At 45.0% G+C, this 21,051-nt stretch overlaps 1 long non-coding RNA gene across 1 annotated transcript; it reads left to right on the top strand.

Moving 5' to 3' along the window:
• Window positions 1–152: 152 nt before the first annotated feature.
• LOC140908237 (uncharacterized) lies at window positions 153–11,774 on the top strand. The gene is made up of 3 exons (XR_012157814.1): window positions 153–242; window positions 11,020–11,144; window positions 11,603–11,774. It is a non-coding gene; the product is annotated as an uncharacterized lncRNA (long non-coding RNA).
• Window positions 11,775–21,051: the final 9,277 nt, after the last annotated feature.

The following is a 21,051-nucleotide window of genomic DNA, read 5'->3' on the forward strand; positions in this document are numbered from 1 at the left end:
GCAGAGAGCGCCACACGCCGCTCTTGCCTGCGGGTACCGCCCCCAAAGCTCCCATTGGCCAGGAATGGGGTACCGCGGCCAATGGGCGCTTCGGGGGAGGTACCCACCGGCAGGGGAAACGCGCGGAGCCCTCTGCACCCCCCACGCCCAGGGGCCGCGGTGTGGCCGTTTTCCGGAGCGGGGCCAGCGGGGAGCCGGCCCCGGCCCCGGCGCACGCCGCTGCCACCCCGGAGCCGCTCTAGGTAAGCGGCGCCGGGCTGGAGCCTGCGCCCCACCCCACAACTCCCTGCCCTGAGGCCCCCTGCTGCACCCCAACTCCCTGCCCTGAGGCCCCCTGCCTGCACCCCAACTCCCTGCCCTGAGGCCCCCTGCCTGCACCCCAACTCCCTGCCCTGAGGCCCCCTGCCTGCACCCCAACTCCCTGCCCTGAGCCCCCTGCCTGCACCCCTCCTGCACCTCAGACCCCTGACATGAGCCCCCTCCTGCACTCCGCACCCCAACCCCCTGCAAGCAATTCCTCCACGCAGATGTGGCCCTCCGGCCAAAAAATTTGCTCACCCCTCATCTAGAACATTAAAGAGACCACAATGAAAGATTTTTCTTCAAAAAAAACAAAAAACAAAAAACAAAAAAAAAAACACACTTGCCCTTGCATAATAGCATAGGGAGGAAATTTTCCTGTAAACCATTCTCTAGCTTGTGTGTTTTCCCTGGGCTTGTTTGTTTTCTTCCCTGACAGCTTATTTATTTTCCCACTTGTGTTTCCCCTATCGCTCATTGGTGAAAGCAAAAAACAGTCATTTCCCTCATCATTTTACTCTGCAACATCTATAGAACCGGTTTTCCTTTCTAATCATAATTGGTGCATGCAAACAGCAACTAAGAAAGAAAAAAAGAGGATGGCATGTCTGTGTGTTGTGCATGAAAGTCAGTATGATGTCACTAACATTCTGAAGCTATGTACTGGAAGTAAACTTGCATGGATTATGACTTTTCAGGGGAGCAGAAGACATATGAGGAGTCAGTCATTTGCTGTGTCAAAATAAAGGAGAATTTAGTTACAGCAGAAGTTAGAATGTTGTTTTCCTTTGGTTTACCAGAGAAGCAATAATTCATAAATTTAAGGCCAGAAGGACCATGAGGATTTAGTTTGACCTTCTGCAGCACAAAGGCCATAGAATTTTCCCCATATCAGCTCCATAACTTCTGGTTGAGGTAGAACATATAAAGAAAAAAAAGTATTCATGCCTAGTTTAAAAAATTAGATAGCATTGAGAAAGCAGGGAGGATTGGAGAACAAAATGGATGCAGCTACTATTAGGTGCAAAATTTAAGAGGGTAATCAAGGTAATTCATAGTTGTCCTACAATGCTCATACCTCCACTATGTGAAGACTGGAGAGATAATCTCGTATTTAGAATACAACAGTGGGAGTTTTGGCACAGCTTTCCTGAATGGCCTTGGGCAAGTCACTCCACATCAGATATTCCCTGTGCCTCACCAGGTAAAACAGGGATTATTATGTAGCTACTTCACGGGGTTAGTGTGGGGCTTAGTTAAGATGTGTAAATTGATTTAAGAACCTCAGAAGACCTGAATTGGCATAGCTCCATTGACAGCAGCTGAATATCAGACCTAATGTCTTATATATATATGGACATCTATCACATTGTGGTTACTAGCAGAATAGAAATAATGACAAATTGCTTTCTCTCTCTGTTCATGCAGCATAATGTCCTGTGCAGGAATTGTTGCAGCAGCCATATTTTGTGTGGCTAGAGCAGTGGTTCCCAAACTTGTTCCGCTGCTTGGACGGGGAAAACTCCTGGCACCAGTTTGTTTACCTGCCGCGTTCAGAGGTTCGGCTGATCGCAGCTCCTAGTGGCCGCGGTTTGCTGCTCCAGGCCAATGGGAGCTACTGGAAGCTGTGTGGGCAGAGGGACGTACCGGCCGCCACTTCCAGCAGCTCCCACTGGCCTGGAGCAGCGAACCACGGCCACTGGAAGCCCCGATCGGCTGAACTTGCGGATGTGGCAGGTAACCAAACTAGTACAGCCTGCCAGGGGCTTTCCCTGCACAAGTGGCAGAACAAGTTTAGGAACCACTGGGCTAGAGCATGGTTTTCCATCAGTTATTTATATGCATTTTTATAGGCTCAGCCTCCAGATTTCTATAGTAACTGGGACTTGGGAGATTCCATCTGTGGCCCAGTAGATAACATGGTTGTTCGAGGAAACATTAGCTTAAAAAAATGGGTCTTGCAGGATACACTGAAATCAGGTTCAACCTGAGTTTCTGGAGGAGTGAATTCCTGGGTCCTAGGCCCTGCTGTTGACTGTCAAAAGCTCAGATTTCAAGTGAAGTGCCTCTGCTGAATACAGCAAACATGATGGGGAGCAGATAGTGACTGTTTCCAGCACTGAGATAAAAGGGGCTCTAATCCATTTCAGGCTCTAAAGTGCAGGACAAGAACCTTGAAACAGATCTGGAATTTGTTTGCTAACTACCACTGATGGCAGAGCACCACTGGTGATGTGTTCATGTTATTCATCCCTGGGTAAGGAATAGGGTGCTCCATGCTGCACCAGCTGGGACGCCCATGAACTATTGTGGCTCAAACAGGTACTTTGCATTCGTGTTTATTCTGGAGGGGATAAATGCATAAATCACTGTCACTAGGTCTGCATTGGAGAGGAATGGTGTGGACATTTGACTAGTGGAAGGTGACAAAAACCTAGCTGCCCATTGCTGCTAGTTGGGTATCCTGGATTAGTGAAGAATCAGAGGGCTGGAGACTATGTACTACCCTGACCACTGAAGAAGGGCAGAGATCTTCCATGAAGGCATAAAATCCTTTATATAAACCTGCCTTTTCAGGTCTCAAACTAGTTCCCACTTCTGATCAACATCACTTCCATCTTCACTATGTTTAGTTTAGAGACCGGTCTTCATCCAGGTCTACACTTCATCCTAACACTGAATCGCTAGGGAGAGTCCGTGACTCCATTTGCGGAGAAGGTGGCGGTCAGGAATGAGAGGTGGCAGGTTAATGAGTGCAGCTGGGCCATAGCAGAACCACCCAAATTGCCTTAGCCAATCAGGTGGCTTGTTTATAACCCAGTATCTGCAGAGGGAATGGCTGCTCAACACCCACACCATGGATTCTGGTTCTGACCCCTGCTCTGACCACTAGGCTTGACTGCCTATAATCCAGTCTCCTGCCCGAGGCCAAGAGCTGGGTATCTGTATATCAACCTCCCGTTGTGGCCTCAGAGATGCTAAACAGAACAAATAGGTCAGTGCAGAACTCCACAGCTGAGTGACCTCAGGAAAGTGGCAATGGGTAACCATTCCTAGTCTATCTAGGATGTCTCTAAAAGGAACACAGGGCATCAGCACAAAGTGACTCTGCTTATACCTGCCAGGTCTTATAGGTGGGAAAGCAATACCGCAGTGTGGATGTCCATGAGATCGTGCCATCTCCATGTCATGCCATGCCAGCCTAAAAATTGACAGGAATGAATTCAATTATATGAATCCCAATACTTCCAGTTAGATAATACCAAAATATTTTGGATGATTGAACTGGAAAAAATGGCACAAATATGTGCTTTATCGTATAGATTGTAAGTTACCATAGCATACCAAGGCACATAAATAAGGCCATACAAGTGCCCAAAAACTCCAGCCCATGTTTCTTTATATTTTATGTGGGGTTAAATTCTAAGTGACAACTAAATAACTCCTTCAGTTTTGAATTTTAAGAAGTTTCCCTTGGAAGTTTACACTGGGCTTAGGATCACAAGGAATTAAGATTTTCTAAAAAGCACTGCCAATTGTTTTATAGATAATGTCTGTATTACCAGAAACTAAGATTCAATTTAGTAATTTGGACCAATAATCATAGTACTTGTATCATGTGAACTGATATTAGAGCAGGAAACTCAAAAGACGAAGCAGAAATCTGAAGGAATCTCTGTTGATGCAAAGTGAAATAAAAAGAGGATTACAAGTTACAACACTCTGCCTCTGAGGACATAATAGGACTCTCCCGGAACACTCATTCTACTTATCTAGAATCTTGACCTTCTTCTGCACCTTTTGATCAGCATGCCGGGGACTGCCGGAGACTTATCTGTTACAGCAGGAATTTTCCCTGTGCCTCATGCACCCATTTTACTGGCCGCTTGCACACTGGATTATGGGACTAACACTTCAACACTCAAGTGGAAACCTGAGAGCAGTTCATGGTCTCCATCACAGGCGAGGTGTAACAGAGTCAAGTGGGAGGTCAAGCAGAACTAACTGGGTGAGGTGCAGCAGACTTCCTGACTCTTGCCAGCTTAATGGAAGGTGATTGCTGTCAGTTGAAAAAGGAAACATCCTCAGGCTATTTAAAAAAATGCAGAATGATTGTTTAATATAATCAGTCCTAATCTCCACAAGGATCTTCAAGAACAGAAAATACAGTTTACTCAATATATTTTCTGTATATGCCTCAGGTTAGCAGTGCTTAGCTAGAGCTAGCAGGCCAAAATTCTCTGTAGCTCCGAGCATGCAATGCTCCATCTTGATCCAAATCTCAAGACAGATGTTGTAGACTGGATAGTCTGTAGCCCTAATCCACAGAGGGGCCTGTGTTGCAATGCTGGACATTGCCATGCCTAACTTTTAGGCACCTGGGGGGGAAAAAAAAAAAATCACTGGAACAATGGGATTCACAAAGCCTAAATTAGGCCCCTAGCCTGCCTGTACAATGAGTGGGAATAAACAGGTGCCTACAGACAAGAGGGGTGTATCCTAAACCCCCCCCTCATGGAGTTAGGTGCCCAAATCTAGGCTGAAGGAAGGTGCCTACCTCTGCTTGCAATCCACAGCAGAGAACCCCACTCCTGGAGTCAGACAGCTTAGACACCTACACCGCTCTTGGAAGAAACACCAGTGCCCTTAAGACTCTTAGCCCAGTGGTTAGGATTCTCCCGACTACATCCTGAGTATTTGAACCGGGGTCTCCCCATTGAAGAGAAGTGCTCCGGCCACTGGGCTACAGGGGTATTCTGATGTGGGACTCCCTTGGTCTCTCCTATTGAGGTTGTTCCACTTTGGATAACTAGAGTCAATGGAGCAAAGGACCTAGACCCTGGGTCTTCTGCCTCCAGTTGGGTGCCCTAAGCAGCCGGCCAAAGAATCAGTCACTCTCATGCTCTTGCTGGCCCATTGACTGCTTTAGCCACTATGCTATAAGTTAGAAGTGAAGTAGCATGACCACCTCCTCCTGGATTTTGAATAGGGTTCAATCCAGTAAGCATGGTCAGATCACACCTGCTGGATCAGGCCCCATGGGGAAGGTAGCCAAAGGACTGCTGATCTTCTGCTGGTTTATTGATCGCACAGGGCTTAGGTGGGAGATAGGTGTCCAGATGCCTAGAGTCAGGCAGCAGTGTGCACATCCAGGGGCAGAAACAGGTGCCTAGGGAACTCATACAGCACAAATGTGAGTGCGGAGTAAGTTTAGGCACCTGCAGGTTTAGGTGGCAGCTCAGCAGATGGGGGTTGTGGATCACAGTGGCCCCTAAATCTGACTTAAGCTCCTACATTTAGGGCCTAAATCCCTTTGTGGAGCTGGGCCTACAGGCTACACCTCTTCTGAAAACTCCAGCATGGAGTGGTCTCTGATAACAGAGAAAGATGGAGCAGAGACTGGGGAGGAAAGTCTGTTCAGTTTGTAACTTGTTGCTATTTTCTCTAATAAATGCCCAACATTTACAAAGGTCTGTGGTTCCCTATATGATGATACCCTCAGTCATGGTTTTACACTTAATCAGAACTGCTTAAAATCCATCCAAGGGGAGATGGAAAAGGGAAACTAGCTCAGAACTATCACTCATTTATTGATCAGTGTACTCTAAGTATGCTATGTACTGGCAAAGAAGGTGGCAGCCTCAGAGACTACCTGACTTGATTGGATTACTGAGTGTAAACAGACGTACACAAGACACTAACAGACAAGGTCCCAGACCATGATCTAATTTGAGCAATCTAACTCAGAAGATAGATGGTTAAAATCCAAGAATGTGCAGAGAAGCCTTTCCAAGGCGAGAAAGAAAGAGCATAAAGAAAAAGTAAAGTATGAGGAGCCTAAGGAATGAGAGGAGGAGGAGGAAAGAAGTTTTAAATTGAACACTCATGGTCTCTCTCCCCCATTAACGTATAATCATAGTAAACACGTATCTTCAGTTGCTACACCTCTCTCCCTCCCCCACCCAAAAAACCCTGTGTTGCACTACGAAAGTCTAATATTTAATTGCAGCTTGTATCACCACTATTTTTACTTACAGTGCACCAACTAGTGAACATAACGCTTTTCATTCATGAAAGTACACCCCTGCTGTGAAGTACTTTCAGTCTAAATTAGAGAAAAAACACAGGGAAAATGGATATCAAAGTAAAGTGATTGAGCTGTTTAAGAGAACAGGGCAGAGGAAAGCACTCTTCCTTTTAAGAAACTGTAGCCTTTCCTGGATGAACAAAGCTGTGTGTCAGCAGCATGTTGGACTCAGAGATCCACAATGATCACCCTCCTTTAGGGGACTTTCCTTTCCCCACACTGGCAGACAGACTTGGGAAATCAGAAGCAAGTGGTGGCTATTCCCCAGTCAATAGTGAGGATTTCACTATAGTTGTTGTTCAAACCCTGAGTGCTGTTTTCCATATTCTATTTCAAAGGTTAGATTTTCCCTACTACATCACTATCCTGTACATAGGTTTTCATTGTTGTGTACCCCATGGATCAAGTTTTATTATTTTGTAAATTTACCTGCTTCCAGTTTTTTGGAACTCAGCTTCTCTTTCCCAAGGTTCAGCTGGGACAGTTCACTCCTCCCACAGTCCTGTCAGGCTTGATGCTCTTTAGCCTAACTGATGGCATCTTGAATACATTAATTAATACTGGTGAGGGGACCTTTCTAGCATTTAATACTCTTGCCTGATCAAACAATTCTTTAGTGATTAACTTACAGGATTTAAAGGAGGAGAGGGAAGGGCAGAGGCAGAAGGCTGTCTCTCATGGATCACTATCATTAAGGATTTGGTTAGGCTGGTAATTGACACATGGCTTTCTAAATTATAGGGCTTGGAATAAAATAAAAGGATTAAAGCCATGTCTCTGCTTGTGGGTACCACATGCTTTAGGATCACAGTTCCTGTCCTTATACATGAAAGTCACAGATCTGTTCAGTTTCATCCCCTTTGATGGATGTGGCAAAACTGAAACATTGTGGGTTGGTGAGCAGACCTTTTAGACCATAGGAGCTGGGACTATTGGTGCCGTCATACCCCCTGGCTTGAAATGGTTTCCATTATATACAGAGTTTACAGTTTGGTTCAATGGCTCTCAGCACCCCTGCTTAAGACAGTAAAATCAAAGAGGAACTCGTAGAGACCTCAAAACCAGCAATAGAATATGCCAGGGGTAGGCAACCTATGGCACGTGTGCCGATTTTCAGTGGCCCTCACACTGTCCGGGTCCTGGCCACCAGTCCGGGAAGCTCTGCATTTTAATTTAATTTTAAATGAAGCTTCTTAAGCATTTTAAAAACCTCATTTACTTTACATACAACAATAGTTTAGTTATATATTATAGACTTAAGAGACATTCTAAAAATGTTAAAATGTATTACTGGCACGGGAAACCTTAAATTAGAGTGAATAGATAAAGACTCGACACACCACTTCTGAAAGGTTGCCGACCCCTGGAATATGTAGTACAGTCACCTTAAAAGTCTGATGTCACAGGACCTTGGAAAGTTTATCATGGAAACCTTAAAAATCTGCCTCCTTTTTGGCTTCATCCAAGAAGCAAGGCCCAGTAGCCTGTCTAAAGTGTTTGTTTTCAATTCAAAACAGGGAGTACACCACGCTGGAATGTGTGTTCCAAGCTGCTCTTCCCTCACCCCAATTCAGAATATTGCCTCTACATAAATATGTGCTTTGAAGTGGAAGCAAACATTTTTACAATGACTTTCAATTGCTCTCTCAAGAGTGAGGTCCTGGAACTTCAGCTAAAGACTTGTCCCCTTTAAAGGCTCATTTGATGGGGGCTGGAATATCCCAAGACTGGTGATGACACACAACCCTCTTCATGTCTGGGTTCAAATTCAGTCCATTATAAAAATTGGTTTCTCATTCCCACTTCTAAGGAACTCAGTCCCAGGAAACTAGTAACTGAATCACCACCATCTGATGGACATGTAGCACCATATATTGAAACAGATTAGTATTTTCATTCAGTTCGTAGTGATTACTGCATTTTCAGCCTTGTTGCTTGCTTTCATAAGCTGATGAAACAGATTATCCCACTCCTAGAACATTCTTCTGAAAGGACTAATTTTTCGAGGTTATTTGGATCCTGTCTATAGTAGGTTTTGTACAGTGGTGTGAGTAATGCATTACTGTTTGAGTGACCTTATTTTTTGTTTAAGGTTTCTGTGTAGTAATGTGGGAAAACATTATACCTGGCCTTTTATTAAGGACATCCATTTATATTGCCTCAGTTCAGCAGATTTAATGGAGCATTATGTTACACTTGAAGGAAAAATATGTATAATTATTTTATTTTAATCCAAACAATATTAGAATACCTGATACGTTGGCTTATGATTTTTTTTAAAATTAGTTATACTGGTAAAAGCCTAGTGGAGATGCAGTTACCATAAAGATGCCCTATACTGGTATAGCTTGTTTCACTTCTCAACCTAGAATAAGCACTTCTACACTAGTGTAAGTGACTGCACACTTACAGGGGGGCATAGATAGTGTTTTTTATATCCATCCCTATTACAGTTTAAAAGGAGGTAAAAGCCATGTTAATTACATTAGTGGGTGACATCACAACTCCTCCCAATGTAAACACCAAGAAATAAGGTGGGTGGAAACAGAAAAAGGAAGCAAGCAGAAAAAACAAAACTAATTTAGATGGGGAAAAAAAAAAAGTTAATACATCTCAGGGGTAATAGGTAAATTTCCCTCTATTCGACTGCTCCAAGCAGATTGCCTTCAGTTCTGGGAACCTCATGGCAAGGGAAGATATTGACAAGTTAGAGAGTTCGAAAAGAAGCAAAATTAAGTACATGTCTAGAAAGACTGATTAGAAAAGATTAGAAGAGTTAGTAATAGGCAGCGTTTCTAAGTGATAAAAAAAGGGGGGGAGGGATGTTAACCCTGCCTCAACATATGGCGATGGAGTAGATGACCTCTTGAAGTGCCTTCAAGTTCTATACATCTATGATCCCATAAAAAAAGTTATAAGGCGCAAACACTAGAAGGGAGAAGAAGTAGTACTGATGGTTATATGTAGGGGTATGACAAACAAGGACATTAAAACAGGGTAAATATCAGGAAGAGATTTGATGGCAGAATAATAATTTTCCAAAGGAAATAGCAGATGCCCCATTGCTTGGGGCAATGAAAACTAGATTGGAGAAAATGTTAGTAAGTGTTTGATAGCAAACAACCTCAGACTGGCAGGGGGTGCATTAGATGGTCTAATTACACCAGACAGATTGAAAGGAAGGCTGGCTCAGTAATCAGGGTACTAACCTGGGCTTGGTTCCCTGCTCTGTCATAGGACTTCCTGAATGACCTTGAGCAAGTCACTTAGGGCCAGATTTAAAGTGTTTATGTCCCTAATTCCCACTGAAGTCAATGAGAGTGAGACTTATATGCCTTTAAGAATCTGGCCCTAAGTCCCTGCTGTGCCTCACTATTTTTCCCATTTTATAGATGGGGGAACTATCTCTGTACCTCACAAGGATGTGGTGAGATATTCAGATACAATGTTGATGGGAGATGTATAAATAGCTTAGACAAGTCATCTTGGATTTTTATGATTCTGTATTTTTTTTTTAAAAGAAAAAGAAACCAAGAGTCTTAAAACAAGCTGTTGGTAAGACAGCTCTTTCTTCACTCAGAACACCTGGTGAGACCCAAGTAAGACTCTGCTGTGTTTTCTGCATTGTTATCCGCACTTGGAAGGGAACACAGCATCCTGACCTCAGATGTTTGTAGGGAAGAAATGGATTTTTCAAATTTTTGGTTTTAAATTGAAATATATTTGATTTTTACATCAGCAGTTCTCAAACTGAGTCGAGACCCCAAAATGGGTCAGGAATCCATTTTAATGGGGTAGCCAGGGCTGGCGTTAGACTTGCTGTGGCTCAGAGCTGAAGCCAGAGCCGAAGCCAGAGCCCTGCTACCCAGGGCCGAAGTCTTAGGGCTTCAGTCTTGGGTGGTGGGACTCAGGTTACAGGGCCCCCAGTTTGGGGCTGAAGACCTGGGGCTTTAGCCCCACCCCTCCTGCCTGGGGTGACAAGGCTTGGGAGGGCTCAGGTTTCAGTCCCCCCATCCTGGGCTCATGTAGTTATTTTTCTTGTCAGAAAGTCATGGTGCAATGAAGTTTGAGAACCCGTTTTACACCTATGCATGTTAGGTTAAGTAGCTAGATTTGCTGTTCTGGCAGCATATAAACCACCTAGAAGGAGAAAAATGAATGATAATACTCTGTTGTGTTACTCTTGAATGATGACAGGCTCCCTGTCAAAAAAAAAAAAGACAGCTTGTGCCCATGATCATGAAACTGTAGGAAGGAGATGGGATGGGATGGACCTGTGTTGTAAATAAAAGCATCTGCTCAGTCTGTGTATCCCTAGAACATAGAATATCCGGGTTGGAAGGGACCTCAAGAGGTCATCTAGTCCAACCCCCGCTCAAAGCAGGACCAATCCCAACTAAATCAACATGTCTGAAACTAGACTAATTCTGATCTAAGAAACTGAAAGCAGCGGCAGTGTTACCTGCTGCTTCTCCAGCAACTGCTTCCCTATTTAGGAAGCCCGCCTGAGCTTGCCATTAATTTTTTATTACACCCATCTTTTTGAAGTGTCCTATGACAGTGTGAAGAGGATGTTGCTGCAGGGTTCTCTTTTGCTTTGTTTTCTCTTACAAATTCCCCCTCCCTCACAGGTTCTCTCCTTTGTGGGGGACACACCCCAATGTGATAAATGACTCCTGAAATAGGTGAAAATACAAGCAGGAATGAGGAACATGCAACTATACACATGAAACAGAAAACCATCCTCTTTGAATAGGTAGGTAAGAATGAGAAAGGCTGATGTATTGCCATGTACACAAACACAGCACATCCCCTTTGGGAATGCATCGTGTTTGCTTTGTTATAAAAGCATTTACATTTTTTGAAAGGAAGATTTGACAAGTAGGTGACCTATTTTTAAAACAAAACTTCCACCTGAGCCAACAGCTGCTTCCAACTTCAGGCATAGGATTATGGTCCAATTGGCCTAGCTGGAATATTACAGAACCTTGCTAGTGTTTGAAATATTTTTAAACTAGGGGGGGAAAAGTCATTTATAAATCATTGGCTTAGTCGTTATCAACTATAACCCAACAGCCTCCTCAAAGTGAACTACCACTCTTTAGTTTTGTATTGTGAAGAACACCTAGTTTTAAAAAAGTGGGGGCAAAGCAATGTCAGTGGGCTGAAATTCCTTTAACGGATGCAAAGATCTTGATGACAGTTATTTTCCAGGTCTGTGGCTCAGCAATCATGCCTCTGAATGGCTTCCCACGTGAAGTGTTTGAAGAAGCGGTGGACGTGTCACTGATCTGAGGTCCATTGCCTGGTCTTCTTTAAGGACAAGATAGAGGGAGAAGGGAAGGTGGTACTGATACGTGAATCTGTACCAAATGCTGTCATGTCATAACAATTATACAGCTTGGGGGAGGAAAGGGGGCAACAATGGGTGAAGTGCAGTCGCAAGGGGGAAGCTTCTGTACTGAAGAGCAAGGGTGGGGGGAGGGGGAAGAGTCAGATCTTACTACACCTGATTTTAGCCACTTAATATCGGATATATTCTCCTGCAATTACTAATATACATTTCATGACTGAGTGCCCTCCCTTCTCTGATCTATAGTTCTTCCTACTTGTGCTCACAGCAGCCTTAGCTTAATGAGGAGGTATGGGTATGAAGAAGAAACATTGAAGTAGTGTTTGGTAGCCCCAGGCTACGTCACATTTCACTTTTCTTTTGCACAGATCAGTAAATAAAGTACAACACTTAGGACTGAAACAGTAGGCTGAAAATTGAAGCCTCCTAAATTGCAAACAAATTGTACATGTATGCTTTGTATATTTCACAGTATTCGACATATGGCTCTGAAAAACTTCACCACTACTTCTTTAAGCCAACATTCTTTTTTCACAGGTCAGTCACTTGGAGTCAAATTTCTATCTTTGGTATTACTCCCTTGCCTGCTTATCAACCTAAGGGCTGATTATAGGGAGTCCAACCTAATTGAAAAGACGGGGGAGATTTTAGAATTCTGAAGGAATCCAGTGGCAAATACTTAACAGTTCACTCAAGTGCATCATCACAATTACACCCCCTCCCTTTCTAAAACTATGATAGCACAGGAATATGTGCTGTTTAATAAGACCTTCTCCTATTTCAGAGTGCCATTAATTGCCTGGTTCAGGCTCCTAGGTCTAGCCTGTGTGCTGTCCATCATAAATCATTGCAATGCCCTTTAGTTTACACTGTACCCTTGATAGTAACTTCTGAAGGAAGCCAACACCTTCTCTATCAGCTAAAGATACACACAGGGACTGTTTTTTGCTACCACTGAAGTCAATGCAAGTTTTGCCACTGTTTGGCAGGATCAGCTCATAGTGCCCTCTGCCAGCTGGTCCCATGAGTGGCAATGGCAGTACCCTCTACAGGTTCTTCTCTAGATACTACAAGGTACATGTGCACTCCAGTCTGGGGAGAAGGGTTGTTCTTAATGCTAGTTACTTCTTACAGTCATTCTGCCAGTCCTCAGGTTTTCAGATAACATGTCAAATTCTGAAAACCCCATTTAGGTGTTTTCTTTGAGTGAAGGCTTGGCCTATTATTTAGTGGTTATCTATTTGTGGTTGACATCTTAGATGCCTCACACAAGACAGCAAGAGAAAAAGCAGAAAAAAAATAATAAATATGCCACAAACCATCAGCCACAGAAGCAATATATAAACAGTAGCTCGTGTCACTGCAAGCTCCGACTTGTCTGCTCTGAAAGTGTAGACCTGTATATAAGATGACAAAAAGTAAGGGTACAAAGGATGGTCTGGTGGGAAGGGCACTGATTTGGATCTGAAAACCTGGGTTCAAGGCCTTGCTCAACAGCCCAAAGTAACACAGGAAGGCAAGTCACCTAATCTACACTGCACCTTCATTCCCAATGTGTAAACTGGGACTAGATTTCCTTATCACACAGGGGTGTAAGGCTAAAATCCATTGATGATTGTGAGGTGCTCAGACACTACAGTGGGGAGAACTGCTTTAAAAAGTATCCAGCATGAAAGTCTGGTGCCTGGCTAGTCATCTGATTGCAGCACCTTGCTCATCTCTGAAGAAAGCAGTCAGAGGTAGTAGAAGTGTGGCAACACTGCTGCCCACAGCCAGTCGGGGAGCAAGACAGAGACTTCATTTTGCCCTGTATTGAGATAGTTGAAGTTGCACAGAGAATGACCATTTTAATTGTGTCAGGCTTTTGTCAAGTCTGCGATTCCCTAAATTATGATCACCCAGACTAGAGTTCACAATGAATGGAATTAGATCCATGATCAGGGGACAATCAAAAGTGTGGGCTTTACCTATTCCCTCACTTTTCAGATTACTTTATGGCCCAAGAGGTGGCTTGATAAGACAGAGGTTTTACTACAATGTAAATCACAGCTCTGGGCGTATGGAAATGCCTTGCTCAAATATCAGCAGCCAGGTGGTTAAAGCTGCTGCTGCTTTAGGTTGCACAAAAGAGCTGAGAAGAATATTGTGTTGAGTTGAGGTGATTGAGATCAGTAGGAATTTGGGCCTGGAATGTGGATGTGACAGAGAACCTATGGCTTAAAGTTTCCTATTCCTCCACCATGGGATCTTGATTCAGTCATACCCATGTCAAGGAAGAAGGCCACAAAGAGCCAAGGGGGGAGGAAGCCCGCCCCCTCCCCCCAGTTTAAATATACATCTTTGTTTGCATTCCCAGGGTCTGAAGAGTCTTAAAGTGCATTCAGTAAGCACCACTCAACTGAACTTCTTCGTAGACTCATTTTCCTCCATCACAGACCCTCTCCCCAAAACATGAAGAGTTTGTATCCCAAATGCAGAATCAAGCAGACTACTGACTTAATCACAACCCTCCCACCCTGGGGACTAGTTAGCATCCTTGCTGGCAGTCTCAGCAGATGCCAAGGACTGAGACTGAATGCACCTAGAAGTGAGTCCTCTATATCAGAGTTGAAGCACATTGGCTAGGAAGAGAAAGGAATCTGGTACTTCTGCTTTCCATGTTATTTCTGTTCTGTGGATGAGAGGGGACTCGCACCCCTAGGCTGTCAATACACCACTACCCATATTTAGATTGTAAGCTCTTTGGGGCTTTCTTTGTTCATACACTGCCTTGCACAGTGGGGTACTGGTTCATGCCTGCAGCTCCTACATGCTACTGCAATACAAATATTTTAAAAATTCTTAAAATGTTCATATAGATTCAACATGCTGAACCAGTATATTGCTGTCATTGTGTTATTTGCCTCAGACAAATGAAGTGTACAGCTTTCCAAACAAATAATTTTCTAATTTATTTGGGGGCGGGGTGGAGAAGAGGGTGTCTTCATCTCACATTTGGTCTTGGGAGGGGGAGGAGGAGAGGATTACACTGCATCATGAGTGTGCGAAGAGAAATATTGACAGTGTGTAGCTATGACATGTGAGAACAGTTCACATGTCAGTGAACTAACTTTTGCTTTTTCCCTGCCATCCATATTTTAAGCAATATTGTTGTGTCTATATTTCACTTTTTCTTGTCCCAGAAGTATCAGATTCCTGCTCTGTTTCTTCCTCACATGCAAATGATCAATCCCTATGTATTAGTCTAGTCCCCATCTCCCCTGTGAATGACAGACACTCAGATACTGTGAAGTATTATCTCCTTTTACAGAGGGGGATCTGAGGCACAGGCTAGAGTAGTGACTTGGTCATGGTCACACATGACGACATCTGTGTCTGAGCCTGGAACTGAACCCAGTGCTCCTAAGTCCCAGTACAGTGCCCTACCTGCTAGGCTGCACTTCCTCCTTATTAACCATTAAAGCAAGATGGCATACCCAATTTCAGGGTCAGAGGGTAAGGAGAAGGGAAGTCTTGGACCTGCTGTCTGAATGCTGAAAACGGGCACACAGTTTATCACTTTTCACATTGTAGTTAAAGGAACGCTGCGGAGGATGGAAGGATAGTACTAGAAAGCAAAGTAGCACATAGAAAGCTATAAGACAAAACATTGCCAGAAAAGCAACAGATGAAGATCGCTTTATACAGTTCATTTAGTGTCTTGTACAACTTGTACTGTACACTATAAACTAGGGGTTCTCAACCGGGGTGGGGAGTAAGCACACTCCTTCCAGATACTTGTCTAGTTTAACAGGCTATGTAAAAAAGCACTAGTGAACTCAGTACAAAACTAAAATTTCATACAATGACTTGTTTATACTGCTCTGTATACTATACCCCTACAGTTAAGATGTAATAAATAAGGACATGAAGGGTTTTCACTTCACATAAAATCAATACTAGCATATACCAAAAACACCACACAGTGTTCTTAGGATCAGAACGTATTAATGCAAGGAATAAAGCAGTTTCACAGCTCACTTTAAGGGTATATATACACATTTGAATTGTGGGGGACGGGGGGGCTGCATTTATTTTTTAGTGTGCTATCTCGAAGCTAGTGTGCATATGTATGTCCACCCAGGGGCAACAGAGTCTTCCTAAAAGGGGGGGGCATGAAGCCCCACCCCCTCCATGGCCCCACTCCTACCTCCCTCTCCCCCCCAGCCCCTGGCCAGCTCGGAAGCCATAGCTGGGCCGGGAGCCCAGGCCCCTTCACCTGCCCAGGGTGGGGGAGGCTGAAACCAGCCCCTGGCACATGTCCCCATCCCCAAGGCCCTCTGCCCAGGGCAAGTGGAGGGTCCACAGCTCCCCATGTGGCTCTTACCCAGACCCAGCTCACGACAGAGCCTTGGGGGCCAAAGAGCCACCCTGGCAGCTGTGGAGAGCCACAGACCCTCCATATGCCCTGGGCAGGGGACCCAGGGGAGGGAGACACAGGCTGGGGCTGCTCTCTGGTTCCTCCACCCCAGCTGCTCTGGGCCAGGCTCCAGCTTCTGGCCTGGCTGGGGATGGGGGTCTTTGGGTGAGAAAGGAGGGGCAAGGGGCTAGGCCCTTCTACTTGAAAGTGGAAGGGCCATGACCTCCGGGCCCCCTTGTTCTGGCACCCATGTGCCCTCTGGAGTTGGAAGTTTACATTCGAGCTGGTGATGTGATATACTCCACATACCACACTAGGGTTGTCAGGCATCTGGTTTTTTGATTGGAATGCCTGGTTGAAAAGGGACCCTGGCAGCTCTGGTCAGCAATGCTGACCGGGCCATTAAAAGTCTGGTTGGCCCCAGGCAGGCTGGGGCACAGGAGGGTGTTTGGGGTGCAGAATCCCTGTGGCCCTCACCTCAGGCACCTTCTGGGAAGTGGTGACATATCCCTGCAGCTCCTAAGTGCAGGGTTGGCTAGGGAAGCTCCGCGATCTTGCCCCTGAGTGCCGGCTCTGCCCCCATAGCGCCCATTAGCTGTGGATCTGAGCCAATGGGGGCTGGGGCAGTGCACAGAGCCTCCCTGGCCGCCCCTGCTCTTAAGAGCCACAGAGACATTTCACTGCTTCTGGGGAGGCACCTGAGGGGAGTGCTGCAGGGAGCCTGCACCCTGAACACCCTCCTGTACTCCAAGCCCCAGCCCTGAGCTCCCTCCTGTACCCCAAACCCCTCATCCCTGGCCCCACCCCAGAGCCCACACCCCCAGCTGGAGCCCTCACTCTCTGCACCCCAACCCTGAGCCCCCTCCTGCACCCCAAGCCCCTCATCCCTGGCCCCACCCCCACCCTAGCCTGGTGAAAATGTGCTAGTAATGGGGGGGGGGTGGCATGAGCTGGGGTGGGGCCTTGGGAAGAGGCGGGGCAGCACTGTTTGGTTCTCTGCAAATAGTAAGTTGGCAACCCTAGCCACCACCACCAGTGTGTAGTAGATGTAGTCTCTGCACCACAGTGGAAAGCCTGATGCATCACACAGCAGTATATAACCACATGTCAGTGGAAGGCTCGGGGGGGGCAGGCTTAGCCTTTCCCAGCTGCCTCTCCAACACAGTTCTCTCAGAAGGGAAAGATTCCAGCAATGGGGAGACAGCAGAATAATAGACGGCTAAAAAAAAAAATTGCACAGCTTGAACAAGTAGAGATTGTGTAGGGTATGTACTCACATCTCTATTTACCTAAGCCATGCCTTAGCATCTACACTGCTATTTATAGCCATGCTAGAGGGCTACCTGGGTATTTACACTACACATTGCCAGAAGGGTGCAGTGTCATAAGTACTCTCAGAGTAGGTACAAGACCTTGAAGGAAGAAACTGGATAAAGTCCCCTGCACTATTCAGATGGGACTGTACATGCAATTCATGCCTGTTCAGAAAGGAGAATGGGGGCATACTGCAAAGTAAGTTGTGACAGAGCTCACTTACTGCAGTCACACCCCCTTGTGGCTGGGAGCGGCAAAGCAGGCTCCCTCCTCTCTAGCACCCTGTGCCAACTATCAGGCAGTGGTGTCTCTTCCCATAACTCAGTCCTCTGACCAGGTCACAATTTAAGTCCACCACCTCTCCAAATGTCTGTACATGAGGTCTCTAGCCTTAACTCTGGGTCCTGTGGTCCTTACACCCTGCTGATGCAGAGCTTTCCAGTGTCCTTGTCCTGCTAAATCTGGGGTTTCATACTACCCTCTCCGGTGGCTGGTGGGATAATCCAGTCCCTCCCACTACACTAGGTTCCATCCCAGGGACACTGTAGCAAGTGGGCAAGTTACATCTGTGCAGATCCACCCATTACCTCCCTGAGCTTCTTCTACCATGGCCTAATCCAGGCCTTCTCCCCAGAACTTCTCTAGGTTTACCCTTCTTGCAGGGTGCTCCCTTGTGATCCCAAACAAACCAACTTCCATGCTCCGCAAGCCTGGCCTTTCTGTTCCTCCCAGAGGACCACCCCTGGAAGTCCAGATCATGCCCTTTTATCAGGGCTTATCACGGGAGCCTGCACCACTCCCAATGGCTGCTTCATCTCTCGCCTGGGCTCCTGCCAGACATCTCTATTCAGGAGAGAATCCCAAAACCAACTCTCTCATCCCAGAGAGAGACCGAAGAGTTTTCCCCTATAGCTTTTTTCTGCTCTCAGCTTCCTCTACTTATACTCTGCTCCTAGTCCCTTCCCAGCCAGGCTTCATCATCAGTTAAGGTTGGCCAGCCTTCCAGATGCAGCCCAGGATGCTATCTGTGCTCTCAGGCCCACATTAACCCATTCAGATGCCTATGCATCTAATGCCTACCATTGCCTTCACAGTCACACCTGCTTGAACAGTGTGATCCAGTCACCACAAGGTGACAGTCAAAAAGGAGATGAGCCTTAATACCACTACAGCTGGAAAATCTCCTTTAACCCAAGTAATAGGACTTATGTTTTTGGAGCCCAGCTTCCAGAGTTCTATCCCTGTAGCCATAGGAACGCAGCATGACTGATAAATGACATTACCCTTATTTTCCTGTGAATTAAGCTTTTCTGGTATTGTGATTTGCACAAAAGTAAACAAGATTGTGCCAACTGATGCCTAAAACATTTTCGGAAATTTCAGAATTGATCAGATGTGGTGTTCCAAAGTTCTCTTTATAGACAACCAGAGAGATGCCTTTGAGTTTAGTGTTTGACCAAGCAAAATGAGGGCTATGAGCAGCCTCAAAAGGACACTGACAAATTAAAGGTTTCAGAGGAACAGCCGTGTTAGTCTGTATTCGCAAAAAGAAAAGGAGTACTTGTGGCACCTTAGAGACTAACCAATTTATTTGAGCATGAGCTTTCGTGAGCTACAGCTCAATTATCAAGTACATTAAAATTATAATAAAACATCAAAAACCTACTCCTACTGACTGCAACAGGACCAGATTTGACCCTTTAAGGACAATAAGATTCCTCTTCACCAGCCTGTTCTCAAATTCAGATCTGGGAACAATAAGTATTTTATGACAGGTTTCAGAGTAGCAGCCGTGTTAGTCTGTATCTGCAAAAAGAAAAGGAGTACTTGTGGCACCTTAGAGACTAACCAATTTATTTGAGCATAAGCTTTCATGAGCTACAGCTCATGCTCAAATAAATTTGTTAGTCTCTAAGGTGCCACAAGTACTCCTTTTCTTTTTAAGTATTTTATGTTTAGTTTAAATATCCTGCACTGAGGGCCTAGAGAAACATACAGCAACATATGCTTAAGATATTTTTAAAGCACTTACTGATCATTTTGGAATTTCCACACTTAAAAACCTGCTAACCGAAAAAAACAAATGCATATGTTAAAAACAAATTAACATATGCAGTTTTATCACACTGTGGCTCTATCTGGCACTGGAACATGTATAGTAGTTTGAGTCTGCTACTGACACAGCCAGCAAATATTCTTTAGCTAAAATGGTAGATGCTCAAACTTTTCTGTGTAAAGGTCCCAGAATCAATCCCTGTAAGCAAAGCATATGGCTGGGTCACTAAGTGATAACATTGCAAGTTCCTGACAGGCACAGTCAGGATAAAACCCTGAGTTCACCCAGAAATTCCAGGGGGGGGAGGGGGAGAGGGTAAACATGTGAACAAGACTGCGGTCTGATAATCTGATTTAAAAGTACAGTGCCATCTAATGATGAAGTAGTTGGCTGCATTTATCATACTATTATTAATTATCTGCATTATCATAGCACCTAGGAGCCCCACTCATGGACCCTGTTGTCCTAGGTGCTGTACAAACAGAACAAAAAGACAGTCTCTGCCTTAACAGTAACCCACTGCTTTTCACAGATCCCATACATTTTTTAAAAAATATTCAACTTTGAGATCTATGAGAAAGCATAATGATCACTATTCATAAAGGAAAAAAAATACAAAGGAGGGTGTTTCTTAGGGCTAGTCTACACTGGCAAAGCTAAAGTGCTGCCGTGGCAGTGCTTTAACATACCTTGTGTGGTCGCAGCGCAGCAGGAGAGAGAGCTCTCCCAGCGCTCTTAAAAAAAAAAAAAAAACACCCCACACCTCCTATGTCCACAAGGGGTGTGGCTCCCAGTGCTAGTGCACTGTCTACACTGGCACTTTACAGCATTAAAACTTCCTCGCTCAGGGGTGTGAAAAAACACACACCAAGTTGCAGTGTTGTGAGTTACCAGTGTAGACAAGCCCTTAAGAACTTATCTGCTCCTGTTTATTCCTGATGGAGTTAGAATCATATTTGTGACTTCAGAGTTGGTTGATAGAGGACAGATGTAATCAATAATTGTGGCTAAGCAGCACAGCTGATGAACTCAAAGATCATGTCATTATGCCCTGCCCCTCCAATGTCACAAAAATGAAAGAAGTTTTAAAAGAAACCCCACCCTAAAAGTGATGTACAGCCAGAACTATTCCCAGACAAAGTTTTCAGAACTTCCTGTGAAGACTTGTTTGATCCTTAATTCAACGTTCTTGCTGATTTGGTGAGAATTGAGAGAATGAGCATAAAGGTGTTTAGAGAAAGCTTGGGGCCTGTGCCAGTGGACACTGGATGATTCACAGAGGTGATGCATTCATGCTAAGGGCAGAGTGCCAACAGAACATCTGCCTCCTGGTACTCCAGAGTTCCCAGGGAACTGGTTGTGCTTGACAGAGCAACAGCCTAGTGGCCTGAGATAAACCCCACTGTACCTCTGTCTTTCTTGACCCCTTTCTGAAGTCACCTGTCCTATATCATGTGTTCCCCTCTCATTTCACACCCAGACAATCTTACAAAAATAAGACATACGCACACTGTAACTGTCACAAACAGCTACTTATGACC

The sequence above is a fragment of the Lepidochelys kempii genome, chromosome 3 (assembly GCF_965140265.1).
Source record: "Lepidochelys kempii isolate rLepKem1 chromosome 3, rLepKem1.hap2, whole genome shotgun sequence".
In the NCBI taxonomy this organism is placed as follows: Eukaryota; Metazoa; Chordata; order Testudines; family Cheloniidae; genus Lepidochelys; species Lepidochelys kempii.